Source organism: Lygodium microphyllum, chromosome 7, assembly GCF_053477565.2.
Source record: "Lygodium microphyllum isolate KBCC chromosome 7, Lygodium_microphyllum_v1.1.10, whole genome shotgun sequence".
In the NCBI taxonomy this organism is placed as follows: Eukaryota; Viridiplantae; Streptophyta; class Polypodiopsida; order Schizaeales; family Lygodiaceae; genus Lygodium; species Lygodium microphyllum.
In genome coordinates this window covers 152,649,004-152,673,281 of record NC_141141.1, presented here as the reverse complement: position 1 = coordinate 152,673,281, position 24,278 = coordinate 152,649,004, and the positions used below count along the sequence as shown (strand labels likewise).

Here is a 24,278-nt window from a genome sequence, read left to right as displayed (position 1 = left end):
GTCTCTGGACCTGTGTGAAGCTGTCAATGTCCACCTGTGGGCCTATCGACAGAGCCGCCTTGGCTCCGAAGCGCGTACAGTCTGCTGCCTCATGCCGAAAGTCATGACAGTGCAGGCACTGCCCTAGTTGCCCAGTCACAATGACTTGATGCCTAAAGGAGTGACCTCTTGCCTCTATCTCCAGAAACTTGGATATACTCTGTGTCTTTCACGACAACTCGTACCTTGGAAACTCCTGCAGCTGTCATTGCATCTACAAAGGAGGCAAGAAGAACTGTGTCGAAGAGCCGACCAAAGTCCTCCACTAACTGGTGGTACTCTACCGCCAATCCGGGGAAAATTAAAGTGACTGGGTGTCTGAGAAATCTATTGTGGAGCTCAGATGACTCCACTGTGAAACCGTTGTACCAAGGAACCATGTGAATGACCCCCTTCGTGGAGGCATAGGGCGAGCTCTCAACTAACCCACGAGTTGCGTCCGCAAAGGTGAGACGAACCATGAAGATCCCACATCCCATGAGGACTGCCTCCACAATCTGTGTTGTGCCAATGCACAGCGTGGAGTGGAGCCAATCCTGAAGCTGGGCCCTGGATGGAGAGTGTCTTATTACCTAACCGAAAATCGTTGTTTCTTTAAGCTCCGGCTCTGTGGCACGAACGGCCAAGAGCTGTTCCTCAAAGAGGACAACGCGCAAGGTGTTTGACTAGGGGGCAATCGCAGATGCACCAACGTCTGACCACAGGTTTCCATTGCACTTCTCTACTGAGAACCTACCAATCATACTGTTGTACTGCCTGAGAGGGGAGTGTTGCTACAAATGGAGAAAGCAACCCTGTTTTTTTATGCCGATAGAGGCACCGAGCGCCCCACGGATGACGGCATGGGAGGCCTGCAAGCAGGTGGCCGCAGAGTAGAGGAGATGGGAGACAACGCGGGTGAGGTACCAAGGCGCCAGGGGGAGGGACACTGTGATGGCGAGAGCTAGAGGACAGTGACGTGTCGGTAGGGAGCTCCTCAGATGATTTTCATGGTTGGACCCAAGATTATTATGTTGCTACACCAGCTGAAGCGTTAACATTAGAGGCTGCTACATTTACATTTTCAGCTTTTAACGACTCCTCCTCTAGCTCCACTCTCCAATAGTTGGCGTCAATCTTCAAGCATGCGTTTGCAGACTCAGAGGCTCCTCATCCTCCGTCCGACCACAGTCTCCCTGCTCCAAGCATCACGTGTCATATCCTTGCGTTGTGGATTCAAAGGCTCCTCTTTGAAAGTCGTCTCCCTGCTCTAGCCGACATTTCATCATGCTTGCGTTTGCATACTCAAAGGCTTCTTCGACCATCTCCCTACTCTAGGGCATCCTTCGCACTATAGCACCCTTGTATTAGATTCACTTCATTATTTCATTCATTCATCGATACATGTTGTTGCAGGCATTGATATATTTACATACCCACATAATATTGTGGAGCTAAAACATGCATTACTTGCTAATTAGCCTCTTAAACAGCCCCAAAACACACTAAAAAATGCTCTTTTAGAGTAAAAACCCTAAAACGGGGAGCGGTTCGAGAGAGTTCTGTGAAAACCCTAATTTTTGGGATGCCCTTCCACATCTATAAATAGACAGGCTGCCCCCATTCAACCCTATTCCATTTGTGCAAGTTTCTCACTCCACGTGCAGATTTCAGCCAAGGAATATTGTACCAACCAAACCGAAAGCATAGAAGTCTCACATAAGGCCTCTGGCCAACGATGAAAATCTTCTCAAACACAGGTCAAAGCCAAAAGGCTACTATGAAATAACACACAAATATCATGTTGGCTGTAGCCTTGGAGTAGAGTGAACAATATCTAGCCAAGCTCCAAATTCCTCTTGCCAAAGGGAAAGCAATGAAAAGGTGAATATGTGTCTCATCACAAGAAGTGCAAAAGATAGAAAGACCTCGTGAGATCTTGCGGGCACATAGGACATCCCTAATAGATAGACCACTAATAAGCAATCTCCGCACAAAAGCTTTCCCTTGATAAGGAATCTTGGACCTCCACAATTAAAAAAATCTCTCTCCATTTCTATCTACTATCCCGAGCACACCAAACTTTATTAGCTTTCTTAGTGACCCATTGCTTATCCTCTACCATCTTGTGGTAGATTTAATTAGCTGATCTTTTCCAAAATCATTCGATTTCACAAACATTCAACCCTGCCAAGGCGACGCAGGCTAAAACGCAAGCAATGTATTATACCACTGAAGTTGGTCTTGCGAGCTATAGCCTCTAGGCACCGGAAAGTGCTAGTGTATGCGTTGGAATGAATAAAAACAAGATTGCCCAACATCATGTACTAATTGCACCCCAATCGAGCCATCCGATTAAATTTATCTCAGTGCAAATCTTTATCTAACCAATGAAGCATCCTGGATGTGGCCAACGCTTCCACTTGTAATAAATTTGTCCCTTTTTGCAGATCAAGAGGACACCAAATTGTAAGCCAAAGAATCTCTTGCCAACAAGCAATCAAATGAGTCAAGAGAAATGATTGTGATAATTTTAGAAGCCCCATAAAATTCAGCATATGCCACCAAGGTGCCCAAAAAACCGTGCGACCATGAGAGATACCAATCTCCCTGCTAAAGTAATTTGGAACATCAGTCCAAGGGTGATTATGCACGCAAAGGACTTGCAAAAGCACCATTCTCAAAGCTATCATGTGTAGATTAACATCCAATAGAGCAACTCCTCCCATGCATTTTGAACTAGTAATATGCTACAAAGATATTCCAACCTAACCCAAATGATTGCCTTTCTTTTTCCATAGCATAAAACGGATAGGTTGAACCAATTCCTAGAGAGACTTCTTAGTCCAAGGAAGCTGGGATAGGAAATAAGAGACCATACTAACCATGATAGATTGCACCATTTTGAGGCGCACATGAAGAGGCCATCCCTGAGACTTCTAGTACATCCAATCAAGCAAAGCTCGAGGAGAGATTTCCATCTAACGGGATATCCCAAGTGCCGCATGATGTCTCCTTTGGAAACAACAGCACCCTGCCACCCCAATTCTTGCAAATTTGTCTCCATACACGAGATCAATTTTGACTTTTGAGCATTAATATAAAGGCTTGAGGCCAAAGCAAACTGAAGGAAGAAGCCCAAGTGGAAGCACGAGCAAGCGGAAGCAAGAGAGGTGTGAGCTATAGCGGATGGAGCAAGAGAGAAACTCAAAATGTGGAAACTCCAACAATCACAATGTGTGACTGGCCTTCCCTTTATTCAAATGTAACTAAAAGAAAAAAGGAATGAAGTGATAGTGATAGGCACCTATCACCTGCAATGTACAGGTACGGGCACTGTCAGTGTAGTAATACACGGGCGGCTAGGCATAGGCGCCTTCACCCCCAACAACCTCCCACTTACAGGCGAATGAGGAAACAAGAGAAAAATGGCAAAGTACAACGCTCTGCTAAGAGACTTTTCGTCAGCAGATTTGTAAGATTTTGGTCGGTTGAGATCTTGACAAGGTCAAAAAACATATCCTCAACGACCTCTCTGATAAAGTGGTACCGCATCTTTTTCACATGGAAGACCGAATTCTTTGCTAACTGGACAGCACTCATAGAATCCGAATGTAGTGTAGGGACGCCACAACTCCCACTACAAAAGCTATGTCAAGATGAGTGGCTATCATAGCATACTATTGAATATTTCACTCACGCCTCACTTACGCCTACGCTCACATCGGAGTGTCAGTGATCAATAGGACACTGAGGCACTTTTTACTCTCGGTAGGAGAGGTTTTTTCCCCCAGACTTATGGTATTATTTTGTATGTGTTTATGACACACACTTACGAGCACTTACCGTGTTCGGGTGTGAACACCCCCCTACAACCCTAAGGTTTAAGGGTTGTACCTTGTACTTTCAGTTTACACTCTTTTCAGTCTATTGCATTGGGTGTCGTGCTTCACTCTCTACTGTCTATTGTTTTCTGTGCTGAGCTTCCATCCTACCTCCACTCTCACATTTGGTATCAGAGCAGCATTGGCTCTGTTTAGCTCAGCTCTGTTCAGCATTTGGGACTCTCTGATCAGGTCCAGCCTCCACCTTCAAGAGACGCCCTGCTCTTCTGCCTGCATCATCAGTACCCTGCTCGTCGCGTGTGCCCTACCAGTCTTCAGTTACCTGCGTCTGTGGTCAGTCCAAACTGTCCCACCAGACAGCCCGTAAGTCCTCAGGGCGTGCTGCCAGACAGCCCGTCAATCGTGAGCATCAAACACGTGCCGCCAGACAGCCCATTTGTCATCAGAACACTTCGCCATGTGCTGATTCGTCACACCAGCAGGTCATGTGCTATTCGTCATGCCAGCAGGGTGCCTCTATTCGGCGCCTCTGTTCAGCGCCACGTTTGACCCCTCCTGTCCGCTGTGTGCTGCTGCGCCACGTCAACGACAGCCCGTCAGGTTTTTTTTTTTTCTTTATCCTTTCATTCCAGATAAATTTCCGGAAGAGGGGAATATTTGCAAAGGCATAGCTAACAAGGGATACTCATACTATCATGAACCCACAGACAAAAGATTACACATATATAGAAAATAAGACATTGGTGCCTAGACAAGAGGAAGCCAAGTAGATGAGAAGTAATATTGTGCTTGAGAATATGCTGCATACCCCTATTTTCAACCTTGCTATTGTCACCCAGATCGCTTACTAAAATACTATGAATCTAACATTCAGATTACTTTTAACATATATTGATTAAATGAGTTGACCACTCATTAATTTACATTGATGTTTTGGAGCCTACGCAACAGGCACAGCATTCAGTAACGTGTTTGGGACACATTGAATGCAAATTTCTGGCCAAATTCATCAGACATTTTGGGGCTTTTATGTTTTTTGAGAACATTGGCATATGAACTGCAGCTACAGTCACAGAAAGACTGTTTTGAACACATTTGAGGCAAGAAATTTTGGGGATTTTGCTGGTACAGTGTTGCTGAACACTGATTGCAAGTTGGACTGCGTGCATAACAAACAGTTTTGAGAGAGTGCACCTCTGTACACTAATTGCAGAAAGTTATTTCCTGCAATTTCTGGAAATTTTCAGATTTCCAGTGAAGTTTTGCTTCAACATTGCTGTTTTGCATTTTCGGTAATTGAAAAATCATGGCAAATTAGGGAGGAGGTGTTTTCACCTATGTATCCAAGGAGGACAGATTGGATGGAAATAACTATTCACTTTCGTCCTTCATGGTGAAGAATGTACTTGTGACCAAAAATCTTTGGGATTATGTCAGTGGAAAAGAAGCTCGACCTGGAGTTGTGGCTCCAGCTACTCCTCCTCCAGGAGAACGTGCACCATGGGCACCTCAGCCTGCTCCGCTTCAGCCAATTCCCCAAAGAACAGCAGCTCAAAAAGCATGGGATACACGTTATGCACAGGCTTTGTCGCTGATTGCATTGGCAGGTCAACGGTCAATCATCCCCCACATTCATTCAGCAGCTTCTTCATGAGAAGCTTGGCTAACTTTGGAGCAGATGTTTGCAAGCAAGAATGAAACTTGCATCTCTTTCTTAACGAAAGAGCTAGAGACATTGAAAATGGATGAAGGTGATTCTATTCAGGATCACTTCAACAAAATTCAGGACTTGTAAGAGCAACTCATGAATGTTGATGAGTACTATTCGGATGCACAGATGATATCCACCACTTTGAACTCATTACCTCCTTCTTACTTGGCTTTTCATACGGCCTTAAACCTCACAATGAGGATTGCCGCACAACCAATCACTTTTCTTCAGTTAGTCAGTTTGCTTCTAGAGAAGGAGCAAACACGGAGGAATAGTGGTGTGGATGTTATAGCCTCTGAGCAGGCTTTTATGGCTAGACAGAAGGGCAAAGGCAACCAAGTGAAGAATGCTCCGCAGAGTTCTGGAACTTCTGGCACATCCCAGGCAAACAAAAAACAAGGGGACACGCAAGCCAAAAAGGGTGCCATTACTGCAAGAAGCCAGGCCACTACATTACTGAATGCAGAAATCGCATTGCCAAAGAGAAGAAAAAGGAATCAGGAATGTCTGTTTCTGATGCTCCTACCAGTACTACTGAGTCCGCGTCCTTTGTTGCAGACAGGGACTATTGTTTTTACACATGTAGTTATGACACCTCTTGGGCAGATCGAGCATTCAGCTCTACTAAGGATGCAGGCACTTGGTTTTTTAACAGTGGTTCTTCTAGGCATATTACATCTCGCAGAGATTTATTTGCATCTGTTCATGCAACTCCAGTTGGCAAGTCTATACAGTGTGCCAACAATGCATCATATCCTGTTAGAGATATTGGGGAGATTGTACTCACAGCCATTGATAGCTCTATTCTCCGCCTACATGATGCTTTATTTGTGCCATGCATAAAGAAGAATTTGCTTTCTATCTCTTCTTTGGCACATTGTGGATTGCAGGTCACATTTGATGATGACCGATGCATGGTGAGAGACAAAGAACACATGACTTTGGTCTTAACAGGCACTTTATGTCATGGGTTATACGAGTTGGATGCTCTTTTAGTTGATCAGTCAGTGTACCTGGCATCCACTCTTACTCCTGCTATGCTACAGGCACAGTTATGGCATCCCAGGATGGGACATGTGAACTTTAGCAGCTTGATGCTCTTACAGCGTACGCAGATGCTAGATGGATTACCTCTACCGGAGAGACCTCCTGAGCACTTGTGCAAAGGATGTATTTTAGGGAAAATGTATCGTTTCTCGTTTCCCCATGATATTGCTTTTAGAGCAACAGCCACGTTGCAGTCAGTGCATTCAAATGTATGTGGACCTATGCAGACAAAGTCATTGGGAGGATGTTACTATTTTGTGTCTTTTATTGATGACTTTACACGATTTTGTTGGGTCTACTCTAAGGTCAAAAAGTCAGAAGTGTATGATGCATTCTTGGCTTTTATTGCACTTGTTGAAAACCAGTCTGGTTGTAAAACTAAGACTCTCCATTCGGACCGAGGGGGGAAATACAAGTGCTCTATGTTGAATTCTTTTTTAAAGCAGAACGGCATTGTCCATCAGTACACTATTGCTTATACTCCATAGAAGAATGGGGTTGCAGAGAGAAAGAATCGGTCACTCATAGTGATGGCCAAATGTATGCTGAAGGCAAAGAGCTTGCCTCACAGTTTTTGGATGGAAGCCGTCATGTGTGCTTAGCATGTTTTGAACCGATGCCCCACCAAAACATTGAAGAAAATTACACCTTATGAGGCTTGGAACAGCCGGAAACCTTCTGTTGGACACTTTCGTACCTTTGGGTGCCTTGCATATGCACATATTCCAAAAAAACTCATGAAAAAGTTGGATAACAAGGCTGTCAAATGCAGTTTTATGGGATACAGCAGTGAGAGCAAAGGCTACAGACTCTATGATCCTGTTTCTAAAAAGGTGTTTGTCAGTAGGGATGTACTATTTGATGAAAAATCAAAATTGTCCCTGGCTGGTTTAGATACATATCAGGCTGCCCGTGATGTATTTGAAGGGCTGCTGCGCATTACATTTGGTGATTCAGCTGGAGTTTCAGCAACAAGTGAACTCAATGTTCAGCCTGCTACTCCTTTGGAAAATGCAGAAACTCAGCCATTGGCTGATTTGAATATTCAGCAAAGTGCTGAAACTAAAATTCAGTAAGAGCTTATGCACAATCAGGAGGCAAGGCAAATGCCTAGATGGTATTTACAAACTACGAAAGATAGTCATTTGGATGCACCCATGGCTGGTCGTACTAGAAGGCAAGCTCGTATGCATGATACTGCACATACCATGGAGTTCGTTATGGCAGCAAGCACCTTCGATGAAGAGGAGCCTGAATGTTTTGAGGATGCACAACAGAGTGTGCATTGGATGGCAGCAATGAAAGCTGAATTGGATTCTATCACTAAGAATCAAACATGGGATTTGGTGTCTTTGCCATTTGGGAAGAAAGCCATTGGAACAAAATGGGTCTACAAGCTGAAACGGAATGCAGATGGATCCATTGACAAATACAAGGCAAGCCTTGTAGCTAAAGGCTATGCACAAAAAAAAGGCATTGACTATGAGGAGACATTTGCTCCTACCTCCCGTATGACGACCATAAGGTCTATGGTTTCTTTGGCTGCTCATTATGGATGGACTGTGCATCAGTTGGATATTAGAACTACATTTTTACATGGGGAACTTCATGAGGAAGTATATGTACTACAGCCCATTGGTTTTGCAGTTGAGGGCTTGGAACACTTGGTATGCAAGCTGAAAAAAGCTTTGTATGGTTTGAATCAAGCTCCTAGAGCTTGGTATGCAAAGATAGATGCTTTCTTGCTTAGCCAAGGGTTCATTAACAGCTCATCTGAGTCTACCCTTTACGTATGTAAAGAGGGGGGATCCATGCTGATCATTTGTCTTTATGTTGATCATCTCTTGCTTACAGGGACACATGGTGATCAGATTTCAGCATTTAAACAAAATTTGCAGCAAACTTTTGACATGTCAGACTTGGGGTCTTTGCATTATTACTTGGACATTCAGTTCAGACATGATGCTAGATGTATTGGGTTATCACAGTCAAGATACATTGGTAAACTTCTTGCGAAGTTTGGCTTACAGGATTGCAAGCTAGTTTGTACACCAATGGAACCTGGACTTAAACTATCATTATATGATGACAGTGGTTTGTTTGATATACACATATATGCTCTAGCAGTTGGATGTCTTATTTACTTATGCAACACTAGGCCAGACATACAGTTTGCAGTTTCAGCCCTGAGCAGATATATGCATCAGCCACGCATGACACATTGGCAAGCTGTTAAGCGTGTCTTCCATTACTTGCAGGGTACTAGATCTCTTGGATTGCTTTATGCCAAGGGGGGACCACTGCAGTTACATGCTTACAGTGATTCTGATTGGGCTGGTGATTATGATTCACGTCACTCCACTAGTGGCAATTGTTTCTTTCTTGGCTCGTCTTGCATATCTTGGCTTAGCAAGAAACAATCCACTGTTGCCACATCGTCATGTGAAGCTGAATACAAGGCAGCTTTCACTACCATAGTTGAATGTGTATGGATTAGACGCTTACTTGCTGATCTGGATGTATCTGTTACGAAGCTTACTCGTTTGTTCACTAACAGTTAGAGAGCCATTGCAATGGCACGGAACCCAGAGTTTCATGCATGCACAAAACACATTGAGATACATTATCACTTTGTCAGAGAGAGGCTACATGCAGGTGATATCAGCCTTGTCTATCGTCCTACCACCAGTAATGTGGCAAACATCTTCACCAAAGCTCTTCCACGTGACAAATTCGAAGCATTTCGCCATGCTTTAAATTTGATATTCTGTGGTGGCGGATGATCCTTGTACTCTTGATCACTCTTCACTCCAGGGGGGGTTTGTTGGGTATTTCACTCACGCCTCACTTACGCCTACGCTCACATCAGAGTGTTGGTGATCAATAGGACACTAGGGCACTTTTTACTCTCAGTAGGAGAGGTTTTTTCCCCCAGACTTATGGTATTATTTCGTATGTGCTTATGACACACACGGGCACTTAACGTGTTCGGGTGTGAACAGCCCCCTACGACCCTAAGGTTTAAGGGTTGTACCTTGTACTTTCAGTTTACACTCTTTTCAGTCTATTGCATTGGGTGTAGTGCTTCACTCTCTATTGCCTACTGTTTTCTGTGTTGAGCTTCAATCCTACCTCCACTCTCACATATATATCAAATTGCCCACTGCGGATGCATAAGGGACCTTGGCCATCTCAGCCTTCTGCTCATCAGACTGCGAACAATCGGCCTAGCTCACCTACACATAAGAAAGCAAAGGACAGCAAATATACTAAACACCCTACATATGAGACCGCTTAATGACCTTCCGGATATACTCCTGGGACAAGTAAAGGAGTCCCCAAAAGCGATCACATGTAATGTGCATCCCAAAAATATGTGAGACATGTCCCATGTCTTTCATCTCAAAGCTCTTCTTGAGCTAACTTTTCACAACATCCAGCTCATCAGAAGCTCTGCCAACAATCAACATGTCATCCACATAGAGTGCTAAAATCAAAAGGCTACCATCACGAGCCTTCTTCGTGTACAAACACAGATTCATATCACTACGTGTATAGCCCTGTGAATGCATAAAAGCATCAAACTTGTGGTACCATTCCCTAGGTGTCTACTTAACGTCATAAAGGCTCTTTCTCAATCTGTACACTAGGTGTTTCTTGTGTTTTTCCTTAAAGCCCTTAGGCCACTACATATAAATTTCCTCGTGCAAGTCCCTATGTAGGAAAGCTATCTTGAAATTCATCTGATAAAGGTCTAGATCTAAGTACGCAACCAATGCTAGTACCAAATGTAAGGCAATCATCTTGACTACACGAGAAAAGACTTCCTCGAAGTCAACACCATGCTCATGTTTAAAACCCTTAGCAACCAATCTAGCCTTATAGGTAGGCTTGGGGTGCCCATAGGTGCTCTTCAACTCATACACCCACTTGCATGGCAATGCACACTTTCCACCAAGCAAAGGAACCAACTCCCACGTATGATTTTTTTGTGAAGAGTCAAAACTCGGACTGCATGGCCCTCTCCCAACGACGACGACGACAGGCTGCCCTCCCTTTTTTTAGTCTAAAAGAAAACGGCACCTTAAACTCCCAAATTTGGAGTTTTTGTTTACTGATGAAAAAGCCTGAATTCTCCTTCTATATTCCAGCAGTTAACTCTAGCAATCTCCCCCCTTCTTAGTTCGATGAGAGGCTTGGATTGAAATAAGATCATTGGAGAGCCATGTGAATCAGTCATGGCATCTTTGCTAGGCTCTCTGGACCTCAAAGATCAAATCACCAGCATCATCAGATTGCATCTTGAAAGCTTCTAGATTGCCGATTTGCCAAGATACCCTCCATAAAGAGCTCTTCTTCTTGCCCACAAACCTTCTTCTTACTATCACCACGATGCATACACTTATCATAAGTGAGAGACTCACATGCATCTGTTACCATCACATAATCAACAAAGGGCTAAAACTACTCAAGAGGACGTGTGGCTCTAGCAAAGTGTCTCAAGGCAAGCTAAGAAGCCTACACAATCTGTCTAACATTATGGTCATGGGCCACTCGAGCATTAGTTGCTGCTGCAGGCTGTCTAGGTTGGCTATACGAGAGCAAGAGGCTCCTCCTGAAATATAACCCTATATATCTCAACTATCCACTCAAGCTGCTTATGCATCTTTTCCTCATGGAAAACTACATCATGGCTACTGATGACTTCCCGAGCCAGTGGATCCCATAGGCAATAGCCCATCTTGCATGCATCCCCATAACCAAGAAGGATACATTACACAAACCTAGGATCCAACTTTGTACGCTTATCCCTAGATACATGGTAGAAAGCCTCACAACCGAAGACACATAAATAAGTATACGAGAGAGGTTTTCCAAACCACACCTTCTCTGCAACCTGAAAGTTAATAGTACTACAAGGAGATCGATTGATCAAGTGTACGGCAGTAGTCACTACCTTAGCCCAAAATTGTTGTGGTAAGTCTACCTACCTAAGCATACTATAGCCCCTTCCCTATATTGTCATCAGCCACACCATTCTGGATTGGATGTACGGGGCGGTCAACTGACACTTAATACCCCTCTCATTGCAAAACTGCTAAAAGAATTTAGAGACATACTCACCCCCATTATTTGACCATAGGCATTTCAACCTATACCCTGACTGGTTCTCAACCAATGCAAGCCAACGCTGAAAGGTAGCCAAAACATCAAATTTCAGCTTTATGGGATATGCCCATACCTATGTGAGTAATCATCAACGAATGTGACAAAGTACTTCACACCTCCTAACAACTGACAAGACACAAGTCCGCAGATATAAGAACGAACAAGAGTCAAAGGCTCACCCATGCGCAAAGTGCCAAACTTCTTATGCGTACTACGTGTCTGCCTGCCATGCAAACAATGATCACATGACTCAAAACACTTATAGTCAAGGGCGGAAGATACTGCAAAAGAGTAAGCATTTTCATTCCCTTTAAGGACATGTACCCAATGTGACAATGCAAAGAGATACATGTGGAACTACAGCCACAAACAAACCATAATCTACGGATCCAAATACAACCAAAGGATATAAAGTGCCAAACACGTGTCAGAACAAGGCTCCCACACGTAATCTTCCAAGAAGAATCCCCAAAGGAAACAAAGTAAGCCTCATCATCCAGTATGCCAGTAGAGATAAGACTCTTCGTGAGAGCCAATACATGTCAAACATTATGCAAAGTAAGCATATTGCCCCAACCAAATTGCAGTTGAATATCACCAATACCAACTATCTGCAATGCCAAGTCATTCCCCAAACGGACAAATCCAATCATACAATGATAGGAGTGGAACCACTCTCTATGAGGAGTCACATGAAAGGAAGCCTCTAAATCCATCAACCAACACTAACTAAAATCAAGGGAGACATTAGTCACCTATGACTCATCCAAAGAAAAAGAAGCAAATATGTAAGCATCATCACAGTCATGTTGTCGCACTACATTGATCTCTTCAATCTTAACACTAGACTTAGCAATGTTGCGATCATCAAACTTGTCCTGCACTTTCCCTTTGCCCTTTTCCTTGTGCTTGTCATCGCGCATTTTATGGTTGTGCGGCCTAATATGACTCGCTTTCACACAATAATGGCATATCGAATCGGACTTACCTCCACGAAACTTACTATGAGACTATCCACGAGACTTAGAATGAGACTTCTATGAGTCTCTACCACGGCGGTCATTGCCGCTCTTGCCATCATGGCGACCCTAAACGGTCAAAGCATGAAAAGTACGAGAAGCATCCACATTCTTCCAATTTATCTCTCTGTCAAGAGTGCACCCTCTACATCAAACAATTTCAGCCCATTCTCGAGCATATTTGCACACATAGTAGTACAGAATGTCCCAAGACTCAGACAATGTGTCCAACAATAACAAAGTGCGGAAGATTGTCCTTAAAGTCAATACCCTAAGATGACAGTTGCCCAATGATAGCATGAAACTCCCTCAAATGCTCAGAAACACTGGTACCTTCCTTCATGCGATGGTCCATAAGCTACTTTAGCCAATACATCTAAGAAGCAGGGCTCTGCTTTATCATAGAGATTACAAATTTTCTCTCAAAGATCCCATGCAGACTGCCTATCTCTGACAACATTATAATAAACCTGCTTGTTGAGAGACAGGATAATCGTGGCCCTACAAAGCTCATCTAAGTCATCCCATACATCTTCATCTTGACCTTCAGGCTTAATGCTCTTGCATTTGATCGACCTAATCTGAGATTTTCGCACCAAAACCTACCAAACTTGGGTCTTCCAATAGGCATAATTACTGTCGTCCAACTTTTCAATATTGAAGATGGCCCTATCATTTGAATGACCAGCCATACTACAGGAAAAAGAGGCATAGTATAGACCAAACAGGCTACTGCAATACCTGCAAACAATCCCAAAACCACTACCAGAACAAGTTGAAAACAGGAGGTACGGACCAAATAATGAGCTGTCCATAAACTATGACCAAAATAGCATCGAATGGAGGGAATTGCTCTTATAAATAATACAATAATCTACAACACGCAAGTACAAGTTGAAGTAGCTAAAGCTCAACTACAAATAAAATCCAATGCTCAATGTAACATCCAAGTGTCAAGTAAGTGGCTCCCATTGGAACAAAAGTAAAATGCCAAATGAGCAAACAAAGCTCAAACCCTAATGTGAGTAGCATTCAAACATCCAAGATACATCAAATACATAGCCGGGAGCATAAGACCCAATAAAAGCTTCAAGCCCGTAATGTCATAGACCTCTGAAGTACCCAATGAAATAACTGATGACCAATGTCAAATCTCCTAAGCTCAAATGAATCCAATAGCATAACCAAGCATAGAGCTTCAATGTCATGCACCTATACATCTGACAGAATGCCCAAATAGCATGAAAGAGCATTAGGCATAGACAATCCCTGTTAAAAGCTTGCTGTCCACTGTATGTACAGCAATAAAATGGCGATCAAGACTGAGCAAAAGTGAGCTCAATCGAAGCCAAAAAGCATTCCGGAACCATGGCCAAGCATGTGGCATCAACCATAGACATCAACATATCATCCCAAGTAACCAGGAAGCATCAACAAGCAATAGGCATATGCTTTCACTGATAAAATAGCTTTCAGCCCTGCTTATTACAGCAGTAAAAATGACAGTAAAACTAAGCCAAATATGGACTCAAATCAGTCCAAAAGCATTCCAATCCATTGGCCAAACATTCACCAAGTGTCCACATCAAATGAGCATCCCAGGAGCATGGCATTTCCCAAACAAATAGCACTCAACCTTGTTATGATAGCAGTGATATCTATGAGAAAACTGAGCTAAAAGAGTATTCAAATCAGTCCAATATCATCTCAAACCAATGACATATGATCCCCCAAGTATCTGGCAACAAAACATGGGTAAATGCGCATCCCGGCAAGCATATACGAGCTCCAAACATTGACCAATGCTCAATATTAATGGTCAATCTGAGAGGAGTGGTAAACAATGCCAAAGCCTTTTTCCAATGCCAGGGAGTGGTTGAGCAAGCACAAGTGCTTGAAAATTGCCACACCTGAAAAAATATTTTTGTATTTCCCGCCTTGAATACTGAACTAAATACTCTCTGAAATAAGCTCAATGTAGGTTCAAGAATGACTTGAGATAGCCCCAATAGGTCCTAAGAAGTCCTAGAGCAATGAGAGCTTAATATGAACGTCAAGAGGTGAAGCTATGGTTGCCAACAATGAAACCCTGCTGTAAGTAACTCGAATGAGAGCTAAAGCAATGCCAGATTGAGCTCGAGCTCATGGAGAAGAAGGCTCTGATACCAATTGAAGGGAGAAGCCCAAGTGGAAGCACAAGCAAGTGGAAGCAAGAGAGATGTGAGCTATGGTCGATGGAGCAAGAGAGAGAGCGAGCGAGAGAGAGAGAGAGAGAGAGAGAGAGAGAGAGAAAGACTCAAGATGTGGAAACACATTGCCCGGCTTAAAGGTCTCTTGCATTGGCAGATAGATCTCATTCGGCACTCGGACTTGCTCCTTCGGGAGGACTTGCTTACCTGGCATATGGCAATTTCCTCTGGGTCTTTGCCATCACTTGTGTAACTTTTGTGTGGCTTAGTACTGGGATCTTACACCTTGGCTTAGAGCCCTCGTGTATCTTGTAATCATGAAAACTTATACTCTTTTTTCATAATTAATACAATTACCTTTTACGAAAAAAAAAAAGAGACTCAAGATGTGGAAACTCCAACAGTCACAATGGGTGACCGGCCTTCCCTTTATTCAATGGCATTGAAAGAATAAATAATGAAGTGACAGTGATGTGCGCCCGCTGCCTGCAGTGTGCAGGTGCGTGTACTCTCAATGTAGTAATATACGGGCAGTTAGACACAAGCGCCTTTACTCCCAACACAAATAGACTCCAAACTGCCATTGCCCAATTAACATTAGTTCTATCAACCTTGACAAAACATAAAGGAATCCTCTACCAAAGATTGACCCAAAAGTTGGAGAACCACTAGGAAGAGATAAACCAACAATCTCCCCATCCTCGACTAACCAATCCAACAAAGAAAGCATGGGGTGAGCAACAAATGCAAACAACGCAGGACTAAGAGGATATCCTTGATGAAAAGAACACAAAAAAGCAATCTCTTCAGTGGCACCCCCATTAAGCGTAACATGTGCCATTGCATCTTGACTGATAGTGCCACTGCATCCTAACTGATAGTGTCCAATTAGAGAACTCATGCGGCGACCAACGCCCATGGTGGACATCAACTGCCACATGAAGAACCAGTTAATATGAAAAGACGCCTTTTTTAATGTCTAACTGAATCATAACTGAATCAATTCCCATTTGAACATTCAAAATATTATGCATTATGTTCTGTTCCTTAATGAACTCATATTGACTGACATGAATCAACTATGGAAACACTTTTTGCAATCTGTTTGCAACAACTTTGGAAAAGATTCTATATAAAGAGCCCATAACTGAAATAGACATCCACTACTTTAAAGTGGATGAGGAATGAATTTCGGGCAGCAAACAAATAACTACAATTTTCCAATCTGCAAGCATCGATCCAAATCTCTAGACTTGTTAACAAAGGCAAGTCAATGGGTCCGAAAGCTGATTCACATTGGCTGAAAACAACTCATTAGGGAGGCCATCCTGACCTAGGCTTTTCCCACAAGGCAAATGGCATAGTACTTCCTCCACTTCTTCCTCTATGAGATCTGCTTCCATCAAATCCCTCCATTCAAGCTTGACCTAATTTTGAACCAAGTGACAAATGTATCTTTGAGCAAAAAGAACTCCGACGGATCCAACAAGGAGTTGTAGTATTCAAGGCACATCTAAATGATGGATATGGGCTCAACAACCATTTCCTCTTGCTCGTTTATCAATCGCACAATATTTTCCCAAGAATATTTCTGACACAAACAAGCAAAAAAGTGATGAGTCTTGCAATGCTTATCATGCAGAGCATCCAGACAAGCTAGGAATTCGAACTTAGCATATTCTTCCTCTTCTAGAGCTTGACTCTGCCTTTCAACCATTTCGAATATGTGACCAAATCATCAGAGTTGTCCCCAACCTATTGCATACTGAGCGAATGTCGCAATAAAGAGTGCAAATACTACAACTCAGCACAAAAACTAGAGGCATGTTGAATACCATATTGTTTGGATAGGGCACGTGCATTATCCCTAAAAACATCTCACGCATCAATACCTCCAATCAAAACATGCGTGTTGAACCGACTAATCAATTGCTCCATGTATCGAAAAAACCGATCATTCAAAAGAAAGGAATGAAGAAGAGCCTTCAAGGCATGCACAAGCCGATGAGTCATGTCCAATACCAAGGGGTAGTGATCCAAAAGGATGTGATGCCTCTCAACCCACATGTCAATCTCAGCTGGAAGGAAAGAATCACTCTGGCAAATGCACATTCTATCTATCACGCCCAGGTTTTGGAATGTTGAGGACATCAATATGCAAAACCTAACTCATAAGGATGTAACCATGACCACATATCCTATTTCAAAGCCAAGGCAACCATAGCATCCCATGCTTGACAGTAGGGACCATCCATGACAGAGTGAGGCAAGGTCGCATGTTCCATAGATACACAAGCATTAAAATCATCCATAACAAGTCCCTAACCACAAGGCCTCTGTTTCAAGCATAATCTGTTAGCGATCAGAGTCCCTGGCCGAGCAGGCGCCACGTGGCAGTCTGGTCAGACTGACCAGTCGGCCAGCCACGTGGCAGTCCGACCTGTACTGTACCAGTCGGCTGCATTTAATGCAGCCGACCTGCCATTTCTGGGCGCATTCTTTCTGGCTATTTATAGCCGATTTTCTGCACATCCTCACACACTTTTGATTACAGATCTCAGGCTGGAGATTCGTGCAGATTACAGGCTGGAGATCGTGCAGACTGCAGCGTACTTCGAGGTGGACAGCAGGTTGCATCGTCGAGGTGGAGACACGCAGTCCCGCGCATTGCGCTCGTGTACATATCTGCATATCTTTGTATACAGCACACTTTATACAGCAAATCTTCATCTCCCACTGTCTCTTTCTCTCTCTCTCTTCTCTCTGCGTTCACTCTCTCTCTCAGTCTTGGTCCCACGCTTCCGCATCGCTGCACTCTGACATGGTATCAGAGCAGTGAAGAAGGGCTAACTGAGTGAAGAACCTTCTTGAAGAGGAGATTCCATCGCGACACAAGGCTTCGTTTCCAGCGTTCGAGGGCGAGCGGGAGGGCTGCGCATCGGAACAAGACTGAAGCGAGCGTGGGCGCGCGGGAAGGAGTCCAGTTGGTGGATTTGCTGCTGTTAACTGCTGTTTGAAGAGGAGGAAGGCTGGGTTTTCAGCTTTCAAGTGCAGGTTTTACTTTTTCATCGCCTCCGGCGGGTGAAGAAGGCTCGGGACGTGGAAGAAAGAGCCCTAGCAGGCTGCGTTTTCACAGTCAAAGGGGGCTGCTTTTGCGTTTATGAAGGCATTACAAGTGAAGATGTCTACAGAGATTGACTTGGAGTTCCAAACGATCATGGATCGGAAGGTGCCTGTCTTACCGGCCCTTCCCGCAGATCAAAAGCTCAATGGCGACAATTACCGCATCTGATGCGTGATGATGTTGGCCATCCTTGAGTCTTACAATTTGGCGGAGCTTGTACAGGAGGAGATCGACCGGCCCTCGGTGAGAGATGAGTCCAAACTCTCTTCCAATGCTCGTGCGGAGTTGGCCAAGGCACAGTCTCATTGGGACAAACTGAATGCCCGGATTCGTTCTTTTCTTTTTCTGTCTTGTACTACAGCCGTCATCGCCCACATCAAGCACTTGACGGTGGCTCAAGAGATATGGCTGAAGCTTGACCAGATGTATAACCGGATGACCCTTATGAAGCGGGTTTCTTTAGAGGTGCACATGCGGACTTTGTCCGTGAACAAGTCTTCTTCGTTGTGGGAGCACATCAACAAGCTTAGACAGCTTCAGATACAAGTTCAGAATGCGGGGAAACCGATTTCCTCCGAAGGCATGGCAATCACACTCTTGTCCCAGTTGTTGCCGCCACGATTCGGTGCTTTTTACTCCGCCCTTATTGCTTCAGGGCGTGAGTCCACTCTTCGGTGGGAAGAGTTGGTTCCTATGGTCCTTGACCAAGAGGAACAACTGAAGGGACAGTATGCTTCCAAATCGGAAGCTTTGACAGGTCAAGCCTCTCAGAAGAAGGGGAAGGACAAAAAGAAGAAGGAGGAGGACAATAAGTCAAAGAAGGACAAGGAAAAAGAATCCACATACCATATTTGTGGTAAGACCGGCCATTGGAAGAAGGATTGCCCCGACAAAGACAAGGACACCAACAAGAAGGACTCGAAGGATTCTGGAGCGGTGGCTGCACCCTCATCAGCTGCGTTTCTTCATCTAGCAGTCATTGAGGACTCTACACCAAAGGCTTCTGATGCTGCGATGACAGCTCCCCAAGCTCGAGAGTGGATCGTTGACAATGGTGCCTCCCGACACATGACTCCTTCATCAGTTGGTGTTGCCCAATTGCGACCTTCGCGTGGGCAAATTCTCATCGTAGATAGCTCTTCGGTGTCTATTGCAGGACGGGGTGAGATGCAGCTTATTCCAGATGGACGTGGTGGTACTCATACCTCAGAGGTCTTGCATGTGCCAGGTTTAGGGTATCATCTACTTTCAGTTCATAAGATTTGTTCACTTCGACTTTTGATGGAGTTTGATAGTGATTCGGTGCGAGTCCTTGATCCTGGGTCAAGGAAGGTTCTCTCATCAGGATATGAGGAGAACGGCATCTACAAATTGACGTCTTCTACCGCTCTCCCTACTCTTCTTCTTACCTCTCAGACACAGTCAGAGCTATGGCATGCTCGGTTTGGTCACCTCAACTATGATTATCTTCGGAGGGCGTCACGTGGACAGCTTGTTCGAGGGTTGCCGAACATAGTGGTGAGCCAGCAGCCATGCATCTCCTGCATTCGTGGGAAACAGCATAGGGATGCGATTCCCAACAAAGCTTCGCGGCAGTCTACTTCCCTGATGGAGCTTGTATCTACGTATCTTTGTGGGCCTATGCGGAACGAGTCCTTGAAAGGGAGCTCCTACTTCATGTTGATTGCAGATGACTACAACAGGATGACTTGGGCCTACTTCTTGGCGTTGAAGTCGGAGGCATTCTCCCACTTCAAGGATTGGCTTCTCTTTGAGGAGAACCGATCGGGCCGGCGATTGAAGACCTTGCGATCCGACAAGGGTGGTGAATTTGTTTCTAATGAGTTTGCTCGTTTTTGTGCAGATAAAGGCATTCACCAGGAGTTTGCTAACACCAACACTCCTCAAGAAAATGACATTCTTGAACGGAAGAACCGCAGTGTGATCGAGATGGCGCGCACCCTAATGGAGCACCGACAGACACCTCAGTTTCTGTGGGCCGAGGTTGTGGCTACTGCAGTCCACATCCTTAACCGATCCCCCACTTCCGCCGTTGATGGGATGACACCTTTTGAGGCTTACTTTGGGACTAAGCCCGATGTTTCTTATTTCAGGGTTTTTGGGTGTAATGCCTATGTTCACATTCCCAAGACTCATCGTGACAAATTTGAAGCGGCTTCCCGAAGATAGGTGTTCATTGGCTACAGCTCTCAGTCCCAAGGCTATCGTTTGTATGATCCCGTAAAGCGGGATGTGTACACCAGTCGAGATGTGCGGTTCGTGGAGGTTCCGGCCATAGCAGCGGGTAAGGAGCATCCCATTCTTGAAGATCCAGGGGAGAGTTGGGCTCCCGAGACAGTTCCTTTGGAGCCAGCGCCTTTTGATTCCAATTCTATTTCCGATACAGAGTCTACTGTTCCACCGGTCACCCTCGGGGAGTTACCACCAGTGGATATTCCACAGTCTTCAGCTGATGGAGAGCGACGAGGAGAGGTCCGGCCTCCTCCTCGTTGGGCTCGTGACACACTACGAGATTCAGGGATCGAGGAGGTCCCTGAGGAGTGGGAAACGCAGGATGGTCCACGGCGGTCACGGAGACACCAGGCACATTCTACGAAGCTTGTTTGCTCTAACTATTGTTTGATGACCCGTGTTATGCAGGATCGAGAGCCCACCTCCGTGAAGGAGGCTTTACAGTCCGCACCATGGAAGAAAGCTATGGAAGCCGAGCTGGAGGCTATTGAGAGGAATGGCACGTGGTACCTCGTGCCTCACCCCTCTCATAAGAAGGTGATTGGCGTCAAATGGGTCTTTAAGACCAAGTACCTTAGCGATGGTTCTTTGGACAAGCACAAGGCTGTGTGGCTGTGTGGCTTCGGAGATTGTTGGAGGAGCTTGGCTGTGCCCCCGGACTCGTCCTACTTTGCTGCAATGCAACAATGAGAGTTGCATTGCCTTGGCACAGAATCCTGTTTTCCATGCCCGGACGAAGCACAAAGCGATCCAATACCACTTCATCATAGAGAAGTTTCTGGATGAGACCATCGTTGTGGAGTGCTACAAGACGGATGACAATCTTGCAGATTTGTTTATGAAGGCGCTTCCCCGGGCTCTACTTCGAAGACATGCCAAATCCCTCAGGCTTCTGCCCCGTCCAGGCTCTGAGAGGGGGTGTTAGCGATCAGAGTCCCTGGCCGAGCAGGCGCCACGTGGCAGTCTGGTCAGACTGACCAGTCGGCCAGCCACGTGGCAGTCCAACCTGTACTGTACCAGTCGACTGCATTTAATGCAGCCGACCTGCCATTTCTGGGCGCATTCTTTCTGGCTGTTTATAGCCGATTTTCTGCACATCCTCACACACTTCTGATTACAGATGTCAGGCTGGAGATTCATGCAGATTACAGGCTGGAGATCGTGCAGACTGCAGCATACTTCGAGGTGGACAGCAGGTTGCATCGTCGAGGTGGAGACACGCAGTCCCGCACACTGCGCCTGTGTACATATCTGCATATCTTTGTATACAGCACACTTTATACAGCAGATCTTCATCTTCCACTGTCTCTTTCTCTCTCTCTCTTCTCTCTGCGTTCACTCTCTCTCTCAGTCTTGGTCCCACGCTTCCGCATCGCTACACTCTGACATAATCTCCACCACTAGAAATCTACCTCGAACATCTTAATGAACCAATGAAGGCTGCAACAAGGACCGTTTTTGCCAGTAATTGGGATGTTTTTTGTGTAGTGGAGCATAAGTTTTTGCTTTCCCTTTCGCATCCATTAATTTAGTGGCCTGAAGTCTCTACATTTCACTACGAATCACATCCACAAGAGCTTCCCTCTTCAATCCAGCAATCAATGCACGAGAGGGGAACTCATTTTGCTAAGCACGGAATATGTCTTGAGAGGGCAACAACCTACCACAAGGGTTGAGGTTTTGAATAGAATCCTTTACCCTTGCATTGAAAAGTCTATGTAATATTATCATAGCCAAATGCACGAGAATTGAACGAGCTTCTTGGTAAGAATGGCATTTGACCACAGAAACCCAAAGAGCATCCTTAGCCATCTAATTGTGTACTACACAATGTGTCTAAGCCCCAAGCTCAACCTGAACTGAATCTGCATTTGCATTCCCGCACTAACCCAGACGTGCGGGGCAAGGAATGGACTATTGCGGCACAACTTGGGATTCACACTCCCACATATCCACCTAAACATCCAAATTGCGCTGCAAAACTTGTAGAGTGTGATAACATTCAAAGACGAAATGACCCAACTAGCCACGTTTGAAACAATGACTTGCAAAAGTTCCCCATTTTAACTCAAAAACCAACGTATGCAATCTTGGGGTCTCAAAATGAAGTTTATTGGGCTGAGGTTTCCCGATATCCCAAAGCATGCATCCTCTCTTCCTATTTCGGGAGACCAAACGGGGGCTTGACCTAGAGATCTCAAAACAAGAGAAAGAATCTGCCAAAGGTGAGAAGGGAGATTAACCACCTCCACCTAGATTGGGCATGCCTGCCTAAGAATATCCTAAAATTCCTCCACGAGCCTCCATGGGACAGCATGAACCAACTCATCGTCCAAAAACATAGAGATGCGCTACATTAAATGTGCCCGAGCATCTTAAGAATCAAAGAGAATCACAAAAGCCGCTTACGGCCATCATAAATCTCCTCCACAAAAGGGGCTTGCACTTGCCCTAAAGCATCAAACTGACTTGCATCATCACTATGGACTGCAACCACGCTTTCATACAAGGAATAAAGGGGATCCCTCCCCTAAAGTAAAAGATAGCTGCCCTCTCATGGAAGGCAACAATCTCCAATAATACGATTTCCATCCCCACGATAGCCACCACAGGATCACCATCCGGTAAAGAGCTTGCTTTTCCCTCATTTGTATGTGCGTAATCATACATGAGATTGTTCGTGCTAGCAAGCATATACTGAAGAGTCTGATCAGTCTGCGAGGAAGGGGTACACACGGCTTGCTAAGACATGTCACCTCGAAGGCAACAATCTGCAGTGATACGATTTCCGTCCCCATGATAGCCACCACAGCATCACCATCCGGTAAAGAGCTTGCTTTTCCCTCATTTGCATGTGCGTAATCATACATGAGATTGTTCGCGCTAGCAAGCATATACTGAAGAGTCTGATCAGTCTGCAAGGAAGGGGTACACACGGGTTGCTAAGACATGTCACCTAGGTACTTATCCCCTTGCTCCTGCAAAGAAGGGCAACCGCCCTGCTGCAGGGGTTCTGAAACAGTCATATATGTAGGTTCGTTCATCACTATCTTTCAGCGTTTGCCTGCTTCATCGCCTTCAGCATCTTCAGGGATGTCCTCGCACTGAGACTCCTCATCCAAATCCAAATCATCTTTGCCATCTACCCCAGCCAAGTGCTGATCCAGAAAATCCATATCGATGCCGCAGCAGGTCTCCACTCCCTCGCTGTATTTACCTCTGTTTCAGAGGCTATGACAGATTTTTCTGTTGCTGTACCACAACACTTTTCACAGCAGGCCTCGCGGACTGAAGAATTGCACTGCAGATTGTCTTTTTGTACTGGAGCTCATTTGAACAGGGAGTTCGCAGGTGTACCAGCCATGCCTGTTTGCAGGACAGAATGCTGCAGGGTTGCAAGATTCAGGTGCCAGGTGGCAGATTCAGGTGTCAGGTGTAGAAGCGCACAGGCTGCATTTCTCCCTTGTACTGTTTTGTTGACAGACTGCAGGTACAGGGGAGAAGTGTGTAGGTCGCTGGACAGACAGGTGTGTCTCTCACAGCCTTTCCCCTGCGCGCACCAGGAACAGAACAGCAGGCGTGTGGGCCAGCAGGTCAGACCCCCACATTCACATGGCCACAGAGATTGTTGTCTCACTCTCTGTCTAATCTCTCTCACACTCTCTCTATGTTGTAGGCAGGCATCTGCACACTGCAGAAACCAGGTGACAGGCAGGCTGTGTGTTGGGCAGGCAGCACTGCAGGTCCACACGATCACCAAGGGGCGGGCATGCAGATCAGAGAGGATGCGGCTGCGGCAGAAATAAGTGCTCAGGTGAACACATCTCTCTCTCTCTCTCTCTCTCTCTCTCTCTCTCTCTCTCTTTTCGTGAAGATAATTGAATTAAGTAGTAAATATTTACA

At 45.1% G+C, this 24,278-nt stretch overlaps 1 protein-coding gene across 1 annotated transcript in view; it reads right to left on the bottom strand.

Moving 5' to 3' along the window:
* LOC148034093 (lon protease homolog, mitochondrial-like) overlaps positions 1-24,278 on the bottom strand; it is a 199,096-nt gene that overhangs the window by 113,878 nt on the left and 60,940 nt on the right. The window lies entirely within an intron of this gene.